This window comes from Panthera tigris, chromosome A1 (assembly GCF_018350195.1).
Source record: "Panthera tigris isolate Pti1 chromosome A1, P.tigris_Pti1_mat1.1, whole genome shotgun sequence".
Taxonomy (NCBI): Eukaryota; Metazoa; Chordata; class Mammalia; order Carnivora; family Felidae; genus Panthera; species Panthera tigris.
The window spans coordinates 214,179,507-214,189,432 of record NC_056660.1 but is presented as its reverse complement, the minus strand read 5'-3'; the positions used below and the strand labels follow the sequence as shown (position 1 = coordinate 214,189,432).

At 33.4% G+C, this 9,926-nt stretch overlaps 1 long non-coding RNA gene across 2 annotated transcripts in view; it reads left to right on the top strand.

Moving 5' to 3' along the window:
* Nucleotides 1-1,932: 1,932 nt before the first annotated feature.
* The window catches only part of LOC122231857, a 30,612-nt gene continuing 22,618 nt past the window's right edge, over nucleotides 1,933-9,926 (top strand). For both annotated transcript variants that reach the window (XR_006209125.1, XR_006209124.1), the window contains exons 1-2: nucleotides 1,933-2,238; nucleotides 9,560-9,754. This is a non-coding gene — a long non-coding RNA (uncharacterized LOC122231857). The remainder of the gene's footprint in view (nucleotides 2,239-9,559; nucleotides 9,755-9,926) is intronic.

Here is a 9,926-nt window from a genome sequence, read left to right as displayed (position 1 = left end):
ATTAAAGGGGTATGCAGATTTTGAAATTATGTAAAACCTTTTAAAATAGGTCCGACAGAAAGTTTGGATAAATTCATATTCTTTCTTGACTTCTGAATTCAACTCACCCTTTAAGGCCAATATTAATGCCATGTTCCCCTTAGACCACCTAGGGCCTCATTTACCTCATTCTAATTATCTGTGAGATTCCCTTGCAATTTTCTTATATTTAAAACTTTAATTACCCTTAAATTTTAAAAAAAGTTTAAAAAATTATTTTTTAGAGCGAAGAGAGCAGGGGAAGGGAAGAGGAAGATCTGAAGCAGACTCTGTACTGTGAGTGCAGAGCCTGATGTGTGGCTCGAATTCAAGAACCATGAGCTGATGAGGAGCCAAAATCAAGAGTCAGCCACTTGACTGAGCAAACCAGGCACCCCAGAATTACCCTTTTATAATGGAGTTGCATATTAACATTAACATCCTTTTATTTTCTTTCTCATGAGGAAGGCAACGTGAGTGGAAATAAGCATGAACTTTGAAGTCATATGACTCTGCCTATGTTCCAGACCCCCTTCCACGATTTGCCACTTGTACAATCTGGATAAATTTATCACAGAGAACATTAGCTTCTTACTTTCTAAAAAAGATTTAGTAATGAATGCAAACCTACAATTCTATACCAGAATTCACAATAAAAGTATTTTAAAATGTTGCTTACATATACTTAAAATGGGTGTTGGAAGTGAAATTTTACGTGATTTAAACAGGAATATTTTGGGGTTCCTGGGTGGCTCAGTCAGTTAAGCGTTTGACTTCGGCTCAGGTCATGATCTCACAGTTTGTGGGTTCAAGCCCTGCGTCCGGCTCTGTGCTGACAGCTCAGAGACTGGAGCCTGCTTCACATTCTGTGTCTCCCTCTCTCTCTGCCCCTCCCCTGCTCACACTCTGTCTCTGTCTCAAAAATAAATAAACATTAAAAAAAAATTAAACAGAAATATTTTTTCCAATATTCTACTATGAAAATTTAAGATGGATGAGTTAAAAAAGGGTCTTGATAAAACATTGGATTTATTAGTAAAATAGAAGAAAATAAATAACACACCCATAGAATTCTGAGCTTTAAGCAACAGGTTTACTAATGTGCTATATGAAATATACACAAATATATGTTCAGATGTATTTTGATTTATTCTTTTTTGAACTGTGTACTGTAAAATAGAAAGATGAAAAATTACACAATTTTAGTGAAACAGAGTTTTGTTTTGAACATCTAGTAGTTTATGTCTTTTGTCCCATTATACAGACACCATTTGTAAAATATGAAAAAGGGAGAAAAAGTAATTTAAAATTTGTATGGATAATTTTTATGTTTTTATATTAAGAAATTCTTTTACTGGAGGACTCATATTCATTTTATATTTATGAATGAACCCACATACACAGCCCTTATGTTAGTGCTTTTTGTCTACCCTGCATATAATGAACATTTACATAGGTGAAAAGAGTAATATAAAAATTAAAAATAAAAAAGAAGGTGGAGCTATCCATTTGTAAAAGTAGTAAGTAAATAAATATAAGCAAGTCCTCCAGGAACTTTTAGTCGGGTTAAATGAGTATATTGTGTAATTTTGAGGTGGATCTAATGTGTGTTGCCTTTGCCAGTGGCTAACAAGTTACCTCCTTGTGAAGTAAAATCACATCATCTATACTAAGCACACATTTATAAACATTTTGTATAAATGTTCTCACATTTTTGTTTTTGGTGGATGATGTGGAATCACTGAGATCTTTGCAGAAAAATATGTCAATCAGAGTGTTTGGTTATTGTTTATAATGTAGAGGGGACATTTCTCTTTAAGCATGTGTTAGATCACAGTATTATAACATCATGAATAATGGCTAATGATGTCATGGAGCAGAATCTGAGGAAAGGATTCCTACAGAAGTGACTTATTAAGATTTTTAAGAAGAAGGCCCAAGAAGAATCTGGTAAGAAACTGGAGAAAAGAAAAGCAGGATAAACAAGCAGGAAGAAGCCAGTCCAGTCCAGTGAAGTGCTAGCTGCATTGATAAAACAGGGATCAAGACCATAAAAATCACTGCAGAGTTTGTTCTCCATTAAGGGCAGGGAGCTGGATTTTCATAATCCTCCGCTCGTCAATTGCTGGTGGAGAGAGGGCCTAACTCCAGGCACAGTTATCTCTTGGAACGTCTAAACACCTGGACATTTGGTACACAGAACCATTAAGGGGATCACAGGTGAATTGGATATTCTTTTTTTTAATGTTTATTTTCAGAGAGAAAGCATGCACATATGTGGGGGACAGGCAGAGAGAGAGGGAGAGAAAGAATCCCAAATGGGCTCCACGCCCATCACAAGCCCAAGGGGGCTCGATCTCACTACTGTGAGATCATGACCCAAGCCAAAATCAAGGGTAGGATGCTTAATGGACTAAGCCACCCAGACGGCCTAGTTGGCAAGGGGATCATAGATAATTTGGATAAGAGCACTGATTATAGCTGCTGGAAAGAAATTTCAAATAATTGAATTGGACAAGATCATGAAAGATATTATTCATTTTAATTGTGTAACATTGCCACCAATTAGATCTTTTTGATATCATATTTGATAATTATAAAGTACTGGGATAAAAGATCATAAATTCATTGATAAAAGTAATCAATGAATGGTAATGATGTTCCCAATATTAAGTAAGCAGAAGCCATGAGAAACACCAGAATGATAAATCATTGCATAAATGTAGATTCTTCTCAATTATGCTTTCTCATTGAGAGAGAAGTCATGGTCTAACATAAACGTTAACATTAGTTGGCTGAGGAATTAACATGAGAGGAGCAACCACTATATACTAGGCATTTTATAATCCATATCTCATTTAATTTTTAACATGATCTGTGTTAATAGGTGTGAATTTTCTATTTTAGGCCTGCAAAAGCTGAGGGTCTAAAAAATTAAATACTTTGTCGAAGTTTCTGTTATTTTTGAGTGAATTCTGGATTCAGGTCTCAGTGCTAAGATCTGTCTCTTTTCAGTATAATTTTAAATATTTCCTAAAGTTCTGCTTTTGATCAAAAGATCTTTTGGATTAGAACTGCAAACTAAATGAAGCTGATTTAAGTCTCAGAATAGAAACTTTTCTCTTGGAATTTTAATCGTTTCTTTACATAATGGGGACTAAGCTACTGCTAGGATTTAGAATATAGATGACAAATATGAATCAAGAATCAACAATTGGGGCACCTGGGTGGCTCATCGGTTGAGCATCCGACTTCGGCTCAGGTCATGATCTTGCAGTTTGTGAGTTCGAGCCCTGAGTCAGGCTCTGCTGACAGCTCAGAGCCTAGAGCCTGCTTCGGATTCTGTGTCTCCTCTCTCTGCCCATCCCCCACTTGTGGCTCTGTCTCTCTCTCAAAAATGAATAAGTAAATGTAAAAAAAAATTTAAAAAAAGAACCAACAATTAAAATTTTGCTGGTCAATAAGATCCAGGTATGAAAATGGTGTGCCTTAATAAACTTGTATCCATAAGATAAATTAGATAAGCCAATAGTTAATAATCCCTCTATCTCCTCTCATCTGCCTGGGCCTTAAGAGAAAATAACCTGAAATTATTAACTATGCTTTTTTTTTAAATTATAAACAGATCTCAAGTTTTGGAAGATAGAAAAGATACAGTTAATAATGAGTGAGGCAAAATAATCAAGTCTTCTTTAAATATGTTGTGATACTTAGCCCATAATCTAGTAATAAAATGATAATTGTATTTTACTTATTGAAACTTGGACTCTGGAAACATTTTTCATACTTCGTGTATTCGATATGCTCCATATTGAAAACCAGTATGTACTTATTAATTTAAAATTTATAAATTTTCAAAAGGTAATAGGTTATTCATTAGGAATTTCTCTGCTTAGATTTATTGAGATAATTAAGACAGTATGACACATAAAAATAAATTAACTAATCATCAAAACTTTTCTTGTGAAGCTGATAATTCATTTTCCCTTGCCCAGTTTCTTACCTTTCTTCTGCCTAGACAGGTTTTTTTTTTCCTTTTTTTTTTTTTTTTTGAGAGAGTATTTTAAAGTTTGATGTGAGAAGCTTTAAAAAAATAGTTGTGCCTTGTCAAATATTAAGAAGAGAAGATGAGAAGTGATTCATTTTAAGGCAAGAACAGCAGTGACAATGAGCTGTGAAGGGTTTTATTTTTATAATAGAACTAATTCAAGAAGTAACTATGGAAAAGTTGAAACCCCATGAGCTTGTAGAGCATATTGCTGTAATTATCTCTGCTTTGTCCTTCTTTCACAGAAATGAAATCACTTCAAACAAAACTATTTAAAAAAGAGACAAAGCCCCCACATGTAATATACTCAAGCCTAGAAAAAGTCAGTTATTTTAATGAATACAAAACAAAGTCTAATGAAATGAATGACATTGAGTAGTGTGAGAATAATTTCCACTTTTTTGCCTTCCTTTTAGGAAATGTCTTTATGCTTCATTTTTAAAATAATAATCTAAAAATAAAACAAGCTTTTACAATGGTAACTAGCATTGTTAGTAAATTGCAAATTCTTGTTCCCACACAAGAAAGTTATTTCTCCTTGTTCTTGTTCTATAGGGAAAACTTGCTTATTTCATTAGTGTAATAAAACAAACCATTATTTCCAACATTTTGCTGTTAATCATTCAAAAGTTAACTTTTGATAGTAATTGACATAGTGTTTAAGTGGCATTTGTTCCAAAATAATTACCGGTAATTCTTACAAAATAGTTATTTATCTGGCAACTTGATGAAAGCAATAGAAACCTCTCCTATAAGGGAAATAATATGGAATTAAAAGAGGATGATAATTTATAATTAAATTAGATGTGATTAAAGATAAATATATATGATAACATATATATATATATATGATATATATAATTAGGTTTTATTGAGCTATAATCTGATGTAGTAAAATTCACTTTCTTTGATATAGTTTTGTGTTTCGAAATTACATGCAACCATGAAATTCTCACCATAATCTGGGGTGCATGGGTGGGTCAGTCAGTTGGGTCACCAGCTCTTGATTTTCGTTCAGGTCATGATCACTTAGTTTGTAAGTTCGAGCTCCACATCAGGCATTGCACTGACAGCATGGAGTCTGCTCAGGATTCTCTCTCTCTCCCTCTCTCTCTGCCCCTGCTCAGCTTGCACTCTTTCTCTCTCTCTCAAAATAAATAAACTTAAAAATTTATCACAATGATCAAGATACAGAAAAGACCCATTACCCAAAAAAGATTCCCTCATGCTACCATTTTGCAGTCATTCCCTTCTATCCCCATGCCACCACTGATGACTCTCCTATCTATATACATTTGTCTTTTCTAGAATGTCATGCAAATGGAATTATGGAGAATGTAGCTTTTGAATAAGGCTTTTTTCATTTGAGATTCATCCATGCTACTGCACATTGTCAGCTGTCAGCAATTCATTCATTTTCATTCTTCAGTAGTATTCCACTGTAAGATTATATGGTTATGCCACAGTTTATCCATTTACCAGATAAAGTAATGCCTCCAGTTTTGGTTATTAGGATTAAAGCTACCTATAAACATTCATACACAGGTTTTTGTGTGAAAATAGCTTTCAACTCTTTAGGTAGATACTGTGAATGGTATAGGTGGTTAATATAAATGTAGCTAAGAAACTGAGAATCTGTTTTCCAAAGTGACTGTGCTACCAGAAAGGTATGAGAGTCCCAGTTGGTCCATGTTCTGTGCCAGAATTTGTAATTTCCATTTTAATGAACTTTTTTTCCATTCTTCTAGGTTCATGGAAAATACTCTTTTTAAAATAAAAAGAAACAAGAACAAATTAATTGCTTAAATGGAGCTATTTAGTTGAACATAAAGACTAATGTCTAGAAAAATGACTGTCTTATGTTCTGAAAAGTAAAGCTAGCCCTATGCAGTATAAATTAGTAGATACTCTTATTACTTATAGTAAAGTAGCAATTCAAGATATTTTATGGTTATATGAATTGACAAATTTTGTTGTAGGGTACATCAGAACATCTAGGTTATTAGATATCTCAATAGCTATCTAAACTTACTCATTTCTTAAACAGGACATCTGCATAAAACAATATTTTTTCTCCTTTTAATGTAGGAAAATTTATTAAGAATCCAATATTTTTCTGAATTAAATTCCCATGAGCAAGTTAAAAAGAATTAAATTTAAAATAAATACATGCCTTTCTTAAGCACCATAACATTTGGATCAAGGAGTGAATACTTTTACTCATATAGTATGGCTCAAATTACAAACAAAATTATTATCAGTTTCAAACTTCAATGTTAAGTCAACAAAAATCTCTAGAAATTAAAACAAGTAAAAAGTACCCTGATCCACAGCAGCTATGTTTCTAATATCAGTTAATAAGCAGAAAACATTACCAAAGTCTACTCTCTAATTCTAATTTTTAGAAAGTTGTATCATTTTAATCTCATCAGTGATGGAGTCAATCCTATTTCATGTTTTCATCTATTTAGCAGATATTCCAAGAGTGTAGTACCCACAGAGTAGCATCAACAAAGTTAGCAAGCTATTGGGGTGCCTGGGTGGTTAAGCGTCTGACTTCAGCTCAGGTCATGATCTCACAGTTCATGAGTTCGAGTCCCACATCAGGCTTGCTGTTGTCAGAGCAGAGGCAGCTTTGGATCCTCTATCTCTCTCTGCCCCTCTCTCCTTCTCTCCCTATCTCAAAAATAAATAAATAAACATTGAAAAATAATTGGCGAGCTACCTTCTCAAGATTATTTTAGGAATTCGGGAATCTGGCACTTTGCAAACCCCTCCCCCCCCCAGGATGTGAGGATGTGATAATTATATTTCCCTAATGTTGGATTGTGATTATATGCACCAAAAAAGTTAAAGAAAGAAAAAAATATATAAATAGGGTACCATATTGGAAAACACACTTGATAAAGAGCTTCAATTGGTTTCTTCAGTTTTTCTTCTTGAGATTCACTGCTATATGAGCGTTTTCACTAAAATATGTGGAAATTTTTGAGACAAATAATAACAGAGCCTGCTCAACTTTTAGGGGTGATTCTATGTAATGGTTTCTTTGGTTAATTTCCATATCACTGACAAAAAATATTGTTCATTGTATATAAAAACGTATTTAAATTTTGAAAAACTAATTAATTGTAATTATTTAGCATGATGATACAGAAATGGTAAAATTATTTAAGATAATTTTTCAATCTCAAGCTATTTTAGTCATCGTTTATGCAGAAGAAATGCATAGAAATGGGTTTTGTCACTATTTTTTCTCCCTTTTATCTTGAGTAATCATAAGCTATATCAGCATCATATTGAAATCATCAGAAAAACGTTTTCTTGAAAGTTACTGGATACTTCATGCAAAAATATTCAGTGAAAAATTGGTTAAATTTCCATACTTTTATCCTCTAAATCTCTTCCTCTTAATGAAGGAAATTATGACTGTCATTTCAGTGCTCCAGAGAGGCTTGAGTTTACCAGGGATGTGGTGGCATATTTTTTTATGTTCTAAGACTAAATTTAATGTGCCAGAATATAACAAGGGCACAAAGACAAGAGATGCTGATACCTGTCAAACTCAACCAAGTTAATTAGGATAAACTGAGATGCAGAAAGCTAATTGTGTCAGATAAGATATCACACTTTAATTATGTGTTTAAGAGGTATGATACTAACTTCAGTCCAATCCTTTACTATTATAAAAGTTCTAGCTACTTCCATAGGTGGAATTTGAATTTGTTTGTTCTTTTCATGATTTAAAAAGAGGTATAATATTCAAAAATCATATTTTGACACATAAGACTACAGGCTTATGCTCATGCTTATAAATTAGATAAGCTAACAAAACAAGGGTGACTTGTACGCAGTTAGAAATAAAGCCTCACCCCAACATTTACCTTAGAGAAGAGACATATGGAAAATTGAAAATGATTATTAAGAACAAACTAGGAATAATTAACACCCCAAAACAGACTATCAGTTTTTCCTGACAGTAGATACTCAATAAAATTGTGTTGAATATATTTTTAAATTATTTCCTATTAAATCTGAACTGAAACATGCAGTCACATATTTAGTCCTACAGAATTGAGACTGAATTCAAAGTTCACTGTAAAACAAGTATCCATTGACAGATCATCCATATAAAAATTAACTATCAGAGAGATATTCTTCTAGGAAAAAAATTATCAATAAACAAAAGTGACTGAGGTTAATTTCTGTTTAACTTATATGGCTAATATGGTATATAGAAATGGTCAAGGTCTAAAAGACAAATTGACATTGAAATTAATATATCTTAACCCTTTTATCTTGTAATTACAGAATTTTTGGATAGAAAGTTAAATTAATGAGCTGAGATGCATATTTATTGGGTTGTAGAACAATGAGCAGAGTTTTAAGCTAGATGTAAGCTTGAAACCCACTCTGCCATCTATTAGCTAAATGACATGGGAAAAGTTAGACTATTTATCTTATAGTCTAAAATACGGATTCTTTTTAATGTAAGCCCAAGAATTATTATTAACTACATCATAAGAACAGGAAGAGGCCAAGAAAATCCCAGGAACACTGGGAATTAGAGTTGATTCTTGCAAACATGAGTTTGAACTGCGGAGGTCCACTTATACACGGATTTTTTTTTTTAATAAGTACAGTGTAGTACTGTAAATGCATTTTCTCTTCATTATATTTTTCTTAAGATTTTCTTTAGCTTACATTATGGTAAGGATACATTATAATACATATAACATATAAAATATGTGTTAATCAACTGTTCATGCTATCAGTAAGTCTTCTGATCGATAGTAGGGTATTAGTAGTTAAATTTTTGAGGAGTCAAAAGGTATTCATGGATTTTTTATTGCATCCGAGGGCAGGTTAGGTGCTCCTAACCTTGTGTTACTCAAGGGTCAACTGTACTGACCATTTCACTTATAATTTCTCAGCTTCATTTTCTTTATCTGGGATAGAGACCATTTTTGGTTTGCCTTCCTAATCAAAAACATTTTTGGAAATAAGGATTACTTCTAGAGGCTGTACCTAATTTAGATCATGTGCCTTCCACGGAAGATATTATAAGGTTTAGAAATGTTAACATAAAGAATGGAATCATTTACTTATGGGGTCTAAAGTAAGATTATGAAAGAGAAAATCTGTCCAGTCTGAAAGCTCATAGGTGGCTTTCTGTCACAGCTCAGTGCCTTCTCTGCCAGTAGCTATTGACATGCTGAGGATCATGATCAGAATTATCATGAACCTTGGCAAACTGAAGAATCTGAAATTTCTGATACTTAAAATTAATGTGCTTTTAGGAAATGGTAACATGGATAAGGCAGGGGCTGGAATAATTAAGAAAGCCTGATCCCTCCAACTACTCATATGTACCTCCTGCTAATACTGTCTCAGTTGAATTAGTTTTGGCCCTCATTGTGAATTTGGTAGAAGATGTTTATGAAGACATATGCATTTGGTCTTCCTGTTACATTTCTCTATTATTTATTTCAGAATAGATACTTAAAGTTGCTCTGTTAACTTGCCATGCTTGGAGTAGTGAATTATCATACCAGGACTCTTAGCTAGTTGGGTGAATACTAACTACAGGACACTGACTGGCTGAGAAGATGGAGTGAAACATCTCAGATCATTCAGAGACTGCCAGCAATGAATTTATAAAATAGCCTTTGAAGACAAAATCATCTGGTATGTATGCAACAGCCTGTCTTCAAATGATTATCTATGGAAACTTCAAACCCATTTTACTAACCGCTAGCATATCCTTGGCAGAGGGACACAGCATGGCAGGTGACTTGTTGAGACAACCTTTCCCTTCAGTTGCCATGCACAGCATTGGATCAGCAGGCTGTCTCCAACG